Here is a 16,662-nt window from a genome sequence, read left to right on the forward strand (position 1 = left end):
TCTTTTATAGTTCAGGAGGTCAGAAGTCCAAAAAGCAAGGTGTCAGCAAGGCTGGTTCCCTCTGGAGGCTCTGAGGAAGAAACCACCCCAAGCCTCTCTCCTAGTATCTTTATTATTCCTTGGTTTGTAGCTACATCACTCCAGTTTCTGACTCCATCATCCTTGACTAAACTGATCATTGACTAAATGATTTTAGATTTATATTTAAATTTTAGAAAGGAAATATCAAGTAATATATATAATATAATGCCCCAGTAAGGTCTGCAGAAGCACTCCATAATTAAATATGTTACTATTTCTTCAGTGAAGTGTATGCATATTCATACCAAGTGAGATAAATAAAGGTAACAGTTTCATGTCATTTCATGTCTAAACTTGATGCCAAATAAAAATAATTTTAAAATATTTTTCAGAGCTTTGGGGATTTCACAATTGCAGATTCTGTGGTCCCGAATGTGAGCCCATTTTCTGGTGCTAATGTTAAAAGTACAGGTCAAAAAGCCACCCAAGGTAGTAGTATAAAGCAAATGGTCCAATTACATCAACCTATGAATACAAGTTTGGTTACATCATTCATATCTGATAATCACCAGCTCCAAAGCCATTTCTGCTCCAGTAGGATTTTCAATACATTGGAAATCTCTCTATTCCTCAGCTACTTCTGGAAACTCCCAGGGTAGGCTGGGTCTTATATGTACCCACAGTGTCATTCTAGACACTTACTAGTGTAGCATCTGAGTCAGAAATTTTCAGCTGAGAATCGGCATGTAGAACCATCTCCTGTGAGATGACCTCCTGCTGTCCTAACCTGTGGCCATTCTGTGTTCCTGGAACCAAAGCCCATTCCCATTACCTTTATCTCCCATTTCCTTAGTGCCAGTCCCTGGCAACCAACAGTGCTTTTGTGAAATGAGAAGGAAAATATGACTCTTTCTTGTAATAAGCTCAGTTAGAGGTTGTGCCACAAATAGCTTCTAAAGCATCACAGAGTTTAATGAAAGAACTCTTCCAGTTTGTCCTCACAATCCTTTTTCTCTATAAGTTGTACTCATGGTTCACAGCAGATTGTTCAGTGTATTAGTTTCTGTTTGTTGCTATATCAAATAACCACAAACTTACTGGCTTAAAACAACACAAACTTATTATCTTACAGTTCGAGAAGTCAGAAGTTTGAAATGGGCCTTAGGAGCTAAAACCAAGGTGTCTACAGGGCTGTGTTCCTTCCTAGAGGCTCTAGGAAAGAATGTACCTTTGCCTTTTCACCTTCGAGTGTCTCCCCTCATTCCTTGGCCCATGGTTCTTTCCTCCATTTTCAAGGAACATCACTCCTATCTCTTCTTTCATCACATCTCCTCTCTGATTCTGACCTTCATGCCTCCTTTGATAAGAACCACTGTGATTTCATTGCCGCCGCGCCGCACAACCCCCCACCGCCCCGCCCCGCAATAATCTTCCCATATCAAGAGCCTTAACTTAGTCATATCTGCAAAGTACCTTTTGCCACACAAGGCAACATATTTGCAGGTGCTGAGAACTGACATGTGGACATCTTCAAGGTTATTAGTCTGCTGACTACATCTGCGCTTAGAACCATACTTCACGACCCATGCTAGCCCACTTTGCTTCCATAAACTATTCCTCAGCAGCTCATCATGTACCCTGCAATCAATCTCACCTTCAGTTAGTTTACCTCTCCACCCCTTACTATCTCCAGTTTATCAAAAATATGTAGTTGAATGTAGAAAGGAGAACAGCATAATTTCCCAGTCAAATCTATCCAAATTTTATTCAGATCATCTTAAAATTTCCTTTAATTCAGGTATGTTATCAGATTTAATGGAATGGAAGAAGACCCTTGGCTCTCTCAAACAACATAGAAAAAACACTTGTCAAACAATTTCAAATTTACAATCGACCCTCACAAAAACCTAATTAAATATATAGGGCAAGAGTTTTGTTCCCATTTTACAGTTAAGTAAACTGAGGCTCTGAAACATTAAGTCCTTTAATCGAAGTTATATGACTGGAAAGAAGTATCAATTTTATGAAATCGGAAAGAAGCCAAAGAAGGGGAAAAAGATAAATCAAAAAAGCCAAATTATGGAATTAATTATAAAATATAATAAAATGTGCATATAAGTGTGCTTATGTTTGTATTGTACATATAGCACAATCAGGACAGCCTTAGACAAATGAAAAATTAGAGAAGTGTAACCTCAGGGCCCTCTTGCTTCCTCTAATTTGTCTTTCTTCCTCCTCCTTGTCCCTCAGCCTTTTCCTAGCCCTAGTACATTGCCCTCATGCTGACCTTTGATTATTGAGAATCCTCCTAGAATAGCTCTGTCCAATAATAATATGATGCAAGCCTGCGCATATAATCTTAATTTCCCTGCCCTACATTTTAATAAGTAAAAAGAACTAGGTAAAAATAATTTTAATAATATATTTTATTTAACCCAATATACTCAAAATATTATCAATTCAATAAGTAATCAATATTAAATATTGTTAGTGAATATAACCATTTTCTTTTTGTTCTGTCTTCATTCAAAATCCAGTGTATATTTTATATTTACAGCGCATGACAGTTTGAACTAGTTGCATTTCATATGCTCAGTAGCCACATGTGGCTAACAGCTGCCATAGTGGAAATTGCAGTTCTAGGACTTAACATGTTCCAATTGTATCTCTTTTCTCTGTTTCAATCTGACTTTTGGTCTCATCTTCCCAGTTAAAACTCTAGTTCCCTTTTGACAAAGACATCTATTAGTAGCTCTAACAAAAGTAATTCAATACATGTGTGTCTGTAATCTTCTCTTTGGATAAAGGAATCTGTAACGTTTTCCATTTAGTGTTTTTGTCTCTCCTGGCTGGGCCCATTCCTGTGTTATGAGAAGCAGAATCTATAGAATGGGTAGAGATATCTGACTAAGAAGCTTAAAAAGAACTTAACAAGATATCATGTTGAATTACAGAAAATCTGGGATACAGTGGGATGAGGAGACATAGAATACTGTAGACATCGAAGACTTTATGCTAAATGAAACAAGCCAGTCACAGAAGAACAAATACTGCATGATTCCACTAATGTGAGTTATCTGAAGTACTCAAATTCACAGAAATAAAGAGTAGAATGGTGATTGGCAGGGCCAGGGGGAGGGGGAGATAAGGAGTTGCTGTTCAATGTGTATAAAATTTGAGTTATACAAGCTGCCAAAGTTCTAGAGATCTGCTGTACAACATCATGCTTACAGTTAACAATTATGTAGCGTACACTTAGCAATTGTTAAGAAGGTAGATCTCATATTATATGTATGAGTGTTTTTATCATAAGTAGGAGGAGAAGGAAGAGGAGAAAATGGAGCTAGGGCTAAAGGGGGAATATGGGAGTTTGGCATATGAAGGACTCCAAGTATAACAGAATTGGGGTGGAAGAGTTTTTTGAGAATGTAGCACAGGCTTAGGAACTGGAAACCCTTCAATATTCCATAACAGACTTAAATAAAAAATATTATGGTCTATTCAAGACTTAACATGGTATAATGGGGGGAAAAGTGCAGGCTATAAGCCAAGTTGTACAGGCTCTAAGTTCCTCTGCCTCTTACTAGCTGTGTGAATGTGGGCAAGTATTTGGGCCTCTGTTTCTTCAAATGAAACCTGGCGGTCATAACATCTACCACATAAGGATGTAAGAAGTATTTAATATGAATGACTTTACATATGTGAAAGCACCTATAAAAGATCTGACACATAATAGCTATTCAATATTTATAATTCCCTTTAAAATTAACCCACAGGAAACATGTTAGGGTTGCAAGATTCTAAATTTCAGAGATCATTCTAAAGCTTAAGAAAAAAGACTATATTAACTGCCTCTCAAAAATGGAAGCCAGAGATAGCTCAAGTGCTCTAAATTTCACAGTCTCACTCTATAATCCAATTCCCTAAAGCTTTTTAAAAGTTCCTTTGTGCAAATTAAAATTTGAGTACACCTGAAACTAATATAATATTATATGTCAACTGTACTTTAATAAAAATTTTAAAATAATAAAATTCTAATGAGTTACTATTTTTTCACCTATCGGATTTGCAGAAAGATCAAAGGGTTAATAACACGTGTAGCCAAGAGTGCAGAAAAATATGCACCTTCACATACACTGCTGTAGGTAGTACAAAACAGCATACCCTCTGGGTAGGATAATTTGACAAGATCTATCAAAATTTTAAGTGTACATATCTTCTTAACAAGCTTATTTCTAGTAATTTAGCTTACAGATATACTCCTACATGAAGAAATGGTATATATACTGTATAAGAATATTTATTGAAGCATTGTTTGTAATATCAAAAGCTTCTAAACAACATGTATGTCAGTCAAACTGAAACTACTCAAATATATGACACATCCAGACAATGAGTAATCTGCAACATTTAATAAGAATGAGACAACTTTGTGCATACCAAGGTGAAAAGATCTTCAAAATATATTGTTTAAAAATATAAAGTTGCTATGCATGAAAACTAAGCTACCATTTACAGGGTGGGGTGAGGAAATATATATGTATACATTTCAAAAGGCATGGACAATTTCTGAAAGCACATACTAGAAACAGGTCACCATGATATCTCTGTAGAGAAAAACTGGAAAGATAGCAAATGAGCAGGGTGTGGGGGACTTACTTTTTACTTACTGTACCTTTTGAATTTTTACCACGTGTGTGATTTTCCTATTCAAAAAAAATTACAAGAAAACATTTTTAGAAAAAGAAAACATAATATGGAACAATATATAATTTGGAGTGAGAGGGCTGGGTTCAAGCTGCTCTTTATTGCCAGGATGATCTCAAACAAGTAATTTTCCCTCTCTGAATGTTTGTTTCTTTGGGGAAATGAAGTTACAGTACAATATTGTTCAGAGGACACTTGAGGTATTAGATATAAGATTGCTTATAAGTAATAAAATGTTTCCATGTGTCTCTCTAGGTATAAAGCATGGAAAAAACCCAGTTGTCTCCACCTCAGGGCATTATTCAGACTGGAACTGAGTCTCATACTTTGGGTTGATGTCACAAAGGGTCTTAGAAGTTTAAAAGCAAAATATAGAGTATTGCAGTGGTTCCAAACATTGCAGCATATTGAAATCAAATAGAGAGCTTTGTGAGAAATTCTGTTCCCCACCCATTCAGATCAACAGGTCTGCAGTATGGCTGCTCCTGAAGGATGTGAGTGTGTATCCAGGTCTTGAAACCACTAGTAGGGTGGAAGAAGCCTTACACAGTCATGGAATGTAGGTTCACACCCAGTTCTTGCCCAGGCTGTGTGAATCTTGGGAAGATTAATTCACTTTTCTGGACTTAGGACTCTCATCAGTATAAGTAGTGAGTTAAATGTCCATATTCTTTTACCTGCTATAATCTCTAAAGAGCTTTATGGTACGAATGTCCTGGGATTCTTATTCCTCTCAGTTGATGCCACTTATGAAGATATCTCTCTCCAAGACAACTGGGGGACTGTCCTAGGAAGGGACAGAGACTGTGTGCTGGTGATGTAAACAGAACTCCTGAGATTCAGTCCTGAGAATGAGGGCAGCGTCAGGTGTCTGGAAATGCTGCTTTGCTGCACGATAGAGGCAACCATGAGCCATTTTGGCATTCACTAGATGGAACTTTGTATTTCAATTCGCCTTAATCTGATGCTGTTTAGAACTCTTAATAGCTGAGCAATCTTATTAAATGTTATGAATCAACCTTCCCTCTACATTTTTGGTTAATGATCTAATCTTTAAAACTCTGGCTCTGAAACCTAATTAGTTAGGGATACTATGCCATTGACTCATTCATTCATTCATTCACTTAATATATAAGTATTTGTTGAGCTCTTACAAATTTTCAGCTACCTGTGTTCATGCCCACACGAAATTATAAGTGTAAATACCATTCCCTACTCATCAAGTTAAATAATGCAGATATACAGATGGCCAACAGGTACATGAAAAGATGCTCAACATCACTAATCATCAAGGAAGTGCAAATCAAAACTGCAACAAGATATCACCTTATAGCTGTTAGAATGGCAATTATCAAAATGACAAGAAATAACAAGTGTTGTTGAGGTTGTAGAGAAAAGGGAACCCTTGTACACAGTTGGTGGGAATATAAATTGGTGCAGCCACTATGGAAAACAATATGGAGGTTCTTCAAAAAATTAAAAAATCGAACTACCATATAATCCAGCAATTCCACTTCTGTATATTTATCAAAAAATACCCTAAAACTCAAAAAGATACATCCTTCCTCATGTTCATTACAGCATTATTTACAATAGCCAAGATACAGAAACAACCTAAGCATCCATCGACAGATGAATGAAGAAAATGTGAGATACACACACACACACACACTGAAATACTATTCAGCCATAAAAAATGAAATCTTGCCATTTCTGACAATATGGATGGAGCTTTATGGTCATACGCTAAGTGAAATAATTCAGACAGAGAAAGACAAACGCTATATGATCTTATACATGAAATCTGAAAACCGAAATAACAAACCAAGCCCATGAATACAGAGAACAGATTGATGGTTGCCAGAGGTGGAGGAGGGGAGGGGCAGTGAAGGATGGGAAAAATGGGTGAAGGGGGTCAAAAGGTACAAACTTCCAGTTATAAAATAAATAAATCATAAAGATGTAATGTACTACATGGCAACTATAATTAATAATATTGTATTGCATATTTAAAAGTTGCTAAGAGAGGAGATCTTAAAAGTTCTTATTATAAGAAAAAATTGTAACTATGTATGGTGATAGATGTTAACTAGATGATTATTGTCATAATCATTTTGCAATTTATACATATGTCAAATCATTATGTTGTATACCTGAAACTAACATAATATTATATGTCAATTATACCTCAGTTAAAAAAATGTTTAAAGAAGTAAAGTAATGCTGATATTTATTTGGCCTCTTTGGGACAACTATTGCTTTTGACTGTAAAAAAAAAAAAAAGGATAGGGGGAGAATTAAAAAGAAGCCTACAGCTTCTGCAACTAAAATCAGGAGCTCAAATAATGTCCCTAAGCTCCCATCTCTCCTTCCACATCTCAGCTATGCTTCTCTTTGAATTTTACCTCCTTCCCCACTATAGCAGAAAGCTTCACAATGGCCTCCAGCACCTAGCACTTACATCATTTGTACAGCTTGTACCTTAGAGGAAGACTCTTCTGTCTTTCCTCATAGTTCCAAGAAAAAAAAAAGCTCCAGTTAGGTCACGTGCCTACCTCTGAAGCAATCATTGTGGCTAAGGAGATGGGATAGCCTGAGCCAGATATGGGGCTGGAGTAAGCTAAGCCTCACCTCAACGACATGGAGAGGAGGATCTAAAAAGCTGTGTGCCATCAATAGTCAGGCTGGGTGAGGAAGAGGAGGCAGATGAGGAATAGCAGCTTTGATAAAGAAAAAGTAGCTACACTGAGTCCACCAGGCTGGGTGTGTAGGAATTAAAAGGGAGCAGCACAGGACCTAAACATTGATCTCAGAGCTGAATAAAAAGATTGATATGGTTCCATAGCAGCCTTAAGCAACATACACTTTAAATTCAGCAATAGTCTCCCAGGACATCCCAGAGCAAAGCGGTGGGCCACTACGGGCAGCCGCAGGATTGCACCAAGCAGTCTTTCTTGAAGTTGACAGATAAAATTTCCTCTTTTGCTTCAGACCCAGAGTCCTAACGACTATTTACTTTCACCTAAACCATTGATTGCTGCTCGTAATTTTCCCCTTTTCAACGCACCTAAAGGAAATGATATACTTCTAACTGTAAAGTGGTTATTATATCAATGATTTCAGAGGGAGAAGATGGTGAGATTCTTCAGAAGAAAAAACCATGCCCCAGGCTGCCATGGCAAGGATAAAAGAATGCTAAGGGCAGAAAAGAAAGCCCCCTGCTACATCCAGTTAGGAAGGCATTCCTCCCTCTCCCCTACAGTGCAATAGGGAATCAATATTATTCTAAATATAGAATATTAACCCCGTGTGTCATCTCCTATGACACTACCTACCTACTCATGGCAATTGCCAACAAGGCAGCCACTCAAATATCTCAAATCTCAATATGACCAACGTATCCTGTGAGAACATTTGCAAACACAATGTTAAATTTCTTAACATTATGCCCACTCTCTGACCCAGTAAGTCCACTTCTAAAAAAATGAGAATAATCCATACAGAAAGAGCTTTATACACAAAGATTTTTATTAAGGATTTATATATAATGAAAAAATGACATAGACTAAATTCATTGGAAGGAAATGATAGCTGCTAATACCGACAGAACACGAGTCATACATCAGGCTCTGTTCTCATCACCTCATTTAATTTGTTTAATTCTCACAACAATCCAGTGAGATTGGTATTATACATATATAGTTTTATGATTAGGTATTATATATATATATAGTTTTATGATTATGATAGTTTTATGATTATTGGTATTATATATATAGTTTTATGATTAGGAATTCAAGGCACATTGTAGCAAATAAAAATTGCAGTTTTATGTCATGATTAAATGTAATAATTATGAACAGCTTGTAATAACAGAAAAATTATTAGATAACAATATTAAATGTAAAAATAAATAGATGGTATGATATCAATTACATAAAATATGCACTAAAAAGGACTTGAAAACATTAAAATGCTACCAACACTGTCTTTGGATGGTGAATTACCTGCTTCTTTGTAACTTTCTATATTCCCTAAACTGTCCATAATGATATGATCAATTTTTAATATTAGTAAAAAGAAAACAAATTGTATAAAAGTTAACTTTATGTACACTAAAGCATGACAGTAGATATCCCTGGGTGAGTGAAATTGTGAGTTTTATTCTTTGTTCATAGTTTGTTATTTTCTAGTAATAAATATTTATTGTTTTTTAGAAAAGAAAATAATAAAGGAAACATTTTAAAAATAAAAAGAAGAGAAAAATGTCACTTTAGACTCTATAATAACATATTCAAAGCATTTACCGTTTCCTTCCCCACCCCTTTTGCCACCCAATTCTTTATAACTTAAAATAATAGGCTATTATCAGTTTTTATCTCATAGAAAGTCATCCTTTGACACACTCTAAGCCGCAAACAGCAGGAAGTCACATTTACTGAACTGTGCATTTGCAAAATGTATGAAGTCAGGAGTCAGTGTGAGCAACAGTCTTGGTTTGCAGAAATGTTTTAACAGTGCATCATAAACGTGGGTGGAGTAACTGAAGATAAAGTCATTTTCAAGACTTGAAAGAGAAGACTTTCAATTTTCAGAAGCCAACAGTTGAACATTTAAAGGATTCCAAAAATAAGAATATTCCATAAACTCCCCCCATTCCCAGTGAGTGAGGTGCAGTTTCTGTTGCATATAAAAGGGCTGATCCTGGGGTCACACAATCCTGTTATTTATACCACCAAGAAATAGGTAGATTTTCCTCCTTCCTGCCCTCCTCAATATGACCACCTTAGTCTGAATCATGGTTAACTTGCTCCTGGATAATGGCTATGTCCTCCTAAATTGTCTCAACACTTCTACTCTTTCCTCTTTCCAACCTCTTCACAGAAAAGCCAAAGTGATTACTTAAAAACATAAATAAGACAATTTCACTTCCTGCTTAAGCTTTTGATGACTGTCCCAATCCATGGCAAATAAAATACATATTTCTGTCCTTAGTCTAGGAAATCCCATAGAATCAGAGCTGCCTTCTCTTTACCCTCATGCTGAACTACTCTGACCTCACCAGCTTCCCTGCAGCCACACTGTAGTCCTTTTAGTTCCTTGAGCATGCCAGGCTTTTTCCCACTACAGAGCCTTCAAATCAGCTGTGGCCTCTGCTGGAAGAACTCTGCCTTCTCTCTTCATGGTTTCAACTAAATGTCAGCTCCTTTGAAAGGCCTTTCTGATCATCCAATCTAAGCAGCAATCCTCCTCCTGACCCTGCCCCCATATTCTCTACCACTGCATACAATAATTTCCTTCATAACACTTGTCACAATTTGTAATTACAATCGTGTGCCACCTAATGACAGGAATACATTTTGAGAAATGCAACATTAGGTGATTTCATCATTGTGTGAACAACATAGCGTGTACTGACACAAACCTAGGTGGTGTGACCTATGACACACCTAGACTATATGGTATAGCCTATTGCTCCTAGGATAGAAATCTGTATAACATGTTACTGTCTAAAACAATACAAGATTAAATAAAGCACAAGAGAAAATGATGCAATCAAGAGATGTGGTAAACATGAGATGTATGAGGCTGCTGCCAGCATAACATGGCATATTACAGTAAACTTTTTTTAATAAGTAGAAAGAGTACACTCTAAAATAACAATAAAAAGTATAGTACAATACATAGATAAACCAGTGGCATAGTTGTTTATCATCAAGTATTATGTACTGTATATAATTGTATGTGCCATACTTTTATATGACTGGCAGTGCAGGTTTGTTTACACCAGCAGCACCACAAACACATGAGTAATGCATTGTGCTATGATGTTATGGTTGTTACCATGTCACTAGGCAATAAGAATGTTTTAGCTCCATTATAATCTTATGGGACCACCATCATATATGCGGTCCATTATTGACTGAAATGTTACACGGCACATGACTATATGCATTTCTATCTTTGTTTACTTGTTTACTGTCTGCCATTCAGAGTATAAGCACCATATCTGGTTTACTTACCATTGTACTAATTCCCAATGTGACTCAGAAAGAATGCTTGGCACTTGGTAGGTCCTCCTGGAAAACAAACAAACAAAACTTGTTGAATGAATGAACTCAGTTCTATCGCTTATTCATTATGTGTCCTTGCACAGTTTACCTAACCTCTCTAGGACTTGGTTTCTTCATCTGTACAATGAGAATACTAGTTACCTATCTACGGATAAACGCTTGTAAAATGTCTAACATAGTAACTGCATAGAGCAGGCTCTCCTGAAATTATAGCTCTATGATGAAGGTTATTTTGGACTGGGCAGTTAATAGAAAAATCCCATTTTCATCTTGGAAGCTGATAGGCAAAGTTTGTTCTTCTTATTGGCGATGTCATTAAAAAAAAACAAAACAAAAAACCCATAGCGCCAGGCACAGAACGGATGCTTGATAAATATCTGATCGGTAAATCAATTGTAAGCTAAAAACTTTAAAATGCCAATCTTTAAAAAGTTCGCCATATGCATTGTTTACAATTTTAAAAATCGAATACAATTTAAGTGTCAATCAATAGGAGAGTAGGTAAATAAGTATGGTACATCCACGCAATGAAATTGTGTCCCTACATAAATTAGGGTATAAGAACCATCGGTTTTAGATGGCTATAGATGAAATCACCCAAGCATAAGGAAAAGAGGAACCTTGACAATAAACAAGTGAATTTACTTTAAGAAAACAAGTATACTTTTGTACTGATGTGTCCAGATTGGCTGTGAACTACCTTCACATTCACAAAGGGAGCTTAGGTAAAATGAGCATTGTTCTAAGAATCAAGGGCTGGCTTCTCTCCTGCTGGCTTTGGCATTGAGTAGCTACTTGACTTTGCCTCTCTCGGCCTTATTTTGTAGATTATCACTAAGGCTCTGCTGATTCTAGCATCCTGAGAGTTTAACACTTCCTTTGCTATTCACGGCCTTTCTTGTCAACCATCATTTCCTAATTACAATAGTCCATTTAGCTTTCTGCCATTTCAGTTACCTGCAGTCAAAAGTGGTCCAAAAATATTAAGTGTAAAATTCCAGAAATAAACAATTCATAAGTTTTAAATTGTGTGCCATTCTGAGCAGCATAATGAAATCTTGAGAAGTCCCATTTCACCCTACCTGGGATGTGAATCATCCCTTTGTCCAGTATATCCACGCTGTATCTGCTCCCTACCCATCAGTCACTTAGCTGTCTCAGTTATCAGATCGACTGCATGGTATTGCAGTGCTTGTGTTCAAGTAACTCTTATTTTATTTAATAAAGGCCCCAAAGTGGAAGAGCAGTGATGCTGGCAATTCAAATCTTCCAAAGAGAAGCCATATCTGATGGTGGAGGAACCACTGGGGTCTATAAACGAGGCAAATGAGGCATTACTCTACCACCCTCACTCTTTCTAATCCAAAATTCATGTTTGCAATCTAGAGTATGAGCTCAAATAATGGTTTGTGTAATTTAGATACCCCAATTCAGAACTCTTAAACTTTCCAGGTTGAAACGCTACAGAATAGTAATTCACCAAATAACTGCCAATTTTTACCGGGGACATTACATGATAACCTATCAGCCCCAATGTAGTAACAATTATCAAGTATTAAAACCATGACCTGTAACTTGTAGTAGTATAGAATGGCGCAAAGAATGCAGCTTCAATGTCAACCAGGTTTGGGTTTAAAATCCAGCTCAAGTTTACAGCCACGCCACCCTGGACACACCTGATCTCGGAAGCTAAGCAGGGTCGAGCCTGGTTAGTACTTGGATGGGAGACCACCTAGGAAAGGAATACTTGGTGCTGTAGGCATAAAAATAAAATAAAATAAAATAAATAAATAAATAAACAGCTCAAGCCTTAGTTGCTATGAGATCTTAGAATAGTCCTTTAATACCATGAGCTTGTTTCCTGTACAATGAGAATTAGAAAGTCTCCCTCAAAGGGCTGTTGGGATTGTATTAAATGACATTTATAAGGCACCAGCTTTATTGCTTTTTGTGCAATTTCTTTTTCCTAATGAAAACTGGGCTCTGCTATGGTTACCATTTGTGGGAGTGCTGATGAAAGTTCAGAGTAATGGTGGCCGCACCCCTGCCACGAGCCAACTCCAGAGTCCAGTGCCTGAGAAGTCAGCATTTCCTGGTTCTAAATCTTAGTGTAGAACCATGTTTGGATCAAACTCTTGCTTCCCGAAGAGCCATTCCTCTTTTTAACATTTCTGAGCATTTACTCTATTCCAATCCCTAATCTGGTGGCTGGGATTAAAATAGGAGTAAGATACATTCCTTTAACGAAGTTATAGGCCAGTGAGGAACACTAAAACAACAACAAAAACAAGAAACAATACATACATACATACATGCACACACACAAACCCTCCAAAATGCAGCATGATAGATAGTATAAATGGGAGTATTAGGAGTACTCTGGGAGCATTAAATCTCACCTGAGTATTTGAGAAAGACCTCATGGAAGAAGGGACATTAAACTGCCTCTTTAAGGGTAAATAAGAATTCACTATAAAGAGAAGAGAATTCTAGGCATTGAAATAGTATTCTTCAGGCCACAAAAGTTCTCATGACTAAATTGGGTGGGGGGTAGCATAGATAGTGACATGTGGAATTCTGGGAAGTAAAACTGGAAAGGTGTGTGCCTTTTAAATGCTTATTCTGGGATTAGGGTATTTCCAGAACAGGAACAGAAAGAAGGAATTATGCCAGATGACTTCCGTAATCCGGGACAAATAAAAGGTCTGAATTTAAGCGCTGGCAGTGGGAATGAATTCAAGAATCATTTTAAGAGACAAAACAAAAAGGATTTATATTTGACTGTATTGTGTTTGCCTATTTGCTTCTTTTGCTGAACTAAGCTGTTTATTACATTCAGGGCCACATCTTAATCATCTTCGTCTCTCCTGCTATGGTACAATATCTAGCAGGGATATATAGTAAATAGTGAGTAAATGTCTACTAAATGAATGGTACAGGGTGAAGGAGAAAAAATTGTTGAGGATGGCTGCAGATTTTTAAGCTTGCATATTTGGATGGTTGTTTGAACAAAAAGAGTAAAATACAAGAAGAAGAATAGCTTGGGGTAGAGAAAAGACTTAAATTCAGTTTGGGATGTGCGTTGAGATAACTGTGGGGCAACTCACAGTTGAATATCTATGGTTGGGGCTCTGGATCTTTCTATGATACAGAAAATAGGTTTGAGAATTATAGATGAGGGAGATGCTCAGAGGAATGGGGCAGAGATCAGATCTCCTATGCATAGATGGAAATTTGAGTCTCTCTTAATAAACTTTCTAAGCTCTTCTCTTTTGTTACTACCCACTTGTGTTTTACCCCCTCCCCTCATCTGAGTACCAGCTTAACACTCCTTGGATGTCAACAGACTCAAATTCCTCATGTGGTCTCAGGGAAAACACCCCAGGTGGTTCTTCAAGGTTTCTATAAGTCCCTTTTCTTGCTCACGATCCAGTCATTATAAAGTCTAGATATAATAGAAAACATTCATCCCCTCCACCAGGCCTCTCTATCCTTTGATCTCCCAAAGTTTTCTAGCTTGATTTAAAAACTTACAACAGGTAACATAATAAAGAGAACAGAGAAACCCAGTTTCTCTGGAGTAGAAGATACAACTTGTCCAAAAGAATAAAATACAACTCTATATTCCTATATAAAGAGTCAGAAAAACTGATGTTTAATGGCAACAACAATAAAAGGGTAAAAGATCACCAACGGTCCACTACTCCACTCTCCCTAGAAAATCCACCTCCCACTTGAAGCTCTCTCAGAGATCGCCATTTTGATATAAAAATGAGATGCTTTAATCTTGTCAATTATAGGTTCCCATGTAAGTCTCTAGCTCGTAAAAATGATATGACCTTACATTTATTAGAGGCCATTTTATTTCAGCAAAAATCAAATTGCTTTAATAAATTTTTCCACTGCATCTCAAACCATCCCTTGCTGGCAAAGAGAAGGCATAGGTGGTTATCTCTAATTTTGTTGGACAAACCTAGCCAGAGTTATCAAACAGTGGTCTAAGGTCCCATATAAACAGCACAAAATTAATACTCAAACCCTAAGTCAGAGGCTGAACACCTGCTTCAGTACTTTGCCCACTAGGGCAGGCTGCCTTTTATTCTTGCAGTGTTCCTAAACAACTACCATCCCATAAAGGTCATCTTAAAAGAGTTCTTGATAAAAAGTTAGAAAGAAAAAAAAGAATCTTAAAGAAAGAGCATCTAAACACACCCATGATCAGGAAACCAAGGTCCAAAGAGTTTAAGTAATTTGCACAGTCATACCGATTTTGAGAAGCACAACATAGAACTTTTAATTCATTTTGCAAAAATTGTGGCTCTTAATACTTTTATAAAAATCATACTTAACTTTTATTAAGTATGTATGAAATTGCCAAACACTTATTCTAATCATTTCCATTTATTAATTTATTTAATTCCACGATTATACTCATTTTACTGATGAAGATACTGAATGTTAGAATAGGTTAAGTCTACAGCCATGCCACCCACCCTGAACAAGCCCGATCCCATCTGATCTCAGAGACTAAGCTGGGTCGGGCCTGGTTAGTACTTGGATGAGAGACCACCTAGGAAGACCAGGTGCTGTAGGTGTAAAAAAATAAAAAATAAAGGATTGTAAGCTGATAAGGTCCTTGTAATCTGTGAGGTCAACCAAGGGTTGCCTCGCAAAAGAAAAAAAAAAATAGGTTAAATAATTTGCTCAAAGCTACATATCAGGTTAAGTAAAAAGTCAGAATTTGAATCCAGGTCTGTATGATTAAGTTTGAGTTCTTTACCACTATGCAATGCTGCCCACAATGTCACAGAATTTCAGAATTCGAAAGAAACTTATTATCCGTCTCAATCCCCTACTGCATCCATGAATAATCCTTCCTTGTATCTCTGATACTTAATGATCCAACCTTCGCTTGAACACCCAGTGGTAGGAAATTTACCGTCCAAGAAGTACCTCATGTTATTTTAGGGCAGCTGAAACTCTCTGATCCTTCTACCTACTGGTGCAATTTCTGAGTAATAATGGCACACTGTCGCCAAAGGACTTTAGGAAAAAAAAGGAAGGAAAAAGATGGCAACTCCAAGGACAGCGAGTTTAATTTACCTGGTCAATATGCAAACAGATGAAACTTTTCTACTAATCTTATTTCTCTCTGATCTTATGGACATATTAATCCAACAACAATTCAAAGAAGGTATCCAATGGGTAAGGATATCTGAAATCCTCAGGACCAGGAAATAAATAACCAGTTTCTGTGCCAAGAACAAGTCACAAACCCTGAAGGAATATCTAGGAACACGTGGAGCTTTTCTCAGCAATGAATGCCTGTAACAACTTTTCTGTCACTTCCTGGGGAGAATTGGTGGCTAGTGCCTCCAAAAGCTCCCAAATTCACCAACTGTAGTGAATATTTTTTGAAAGCCATCTGGCTTAATTTGAAAGTTAACTGAAACCTGCCGATGGGAGTATGAAGGCTCTCTAGTGGCTCATAATTACAAGGTCCAACTAAAACCTCATATTTCATTTACCCCTTTTGCTCTGACTTTCTTTAGAGCCATTAATGTGCCCACGATGGGGCTTAGAACAACACTCAGAGTGTGTATAAATGTGTAATAGCACATAACAGACCTATAACACTGGGACTGGGAATTAAAATTAGTCTTTGAAAAGTTTTGTCTAGAATAGTAATTGCTAGTATGTTAAAGCTAAATGGATTGCTTAATGGTTGCAGAGTTTCTGTTTGGGGATAACAAAAAAAAATTAGAAATAGTTGGGATGGTTGTACAACATTGTGAATATAATTAATGTCATTGAATTTTATACTTAAATAGTTAAAAGTGGTTAAAATGACAAATTTTGT

General features: G+C 36.8%; 1 pseudogene; it reads left to right on the plus strand.

The window, feature by feature from the left end:
• The first annotated feature begins 15,274 nt into the window (after nucleotides 1–15,274).
• Nucleotides 15,275–15,397, plus strand: LOC112473175 (annotated as a pseudogene).
• Nucleotides 15,398–16,662: the final 1,265 nt, after the last annotated feature.

The sequence above is a fragment of the Pteropus alecto genome, unplaced genomic scaffold (assembly GCF_000325575.1).
Source record: "Pteropus alecto unplaced genomic scaffold, ASM32557v1 scaffold111, whole genome shotgun sequence".
Lineage (NCBI taxonomy): Eukaryota > Metazoa > Chordata > Mammalia > Chiroptera > Pteropodidae > Pteropus > Pteropus alecto.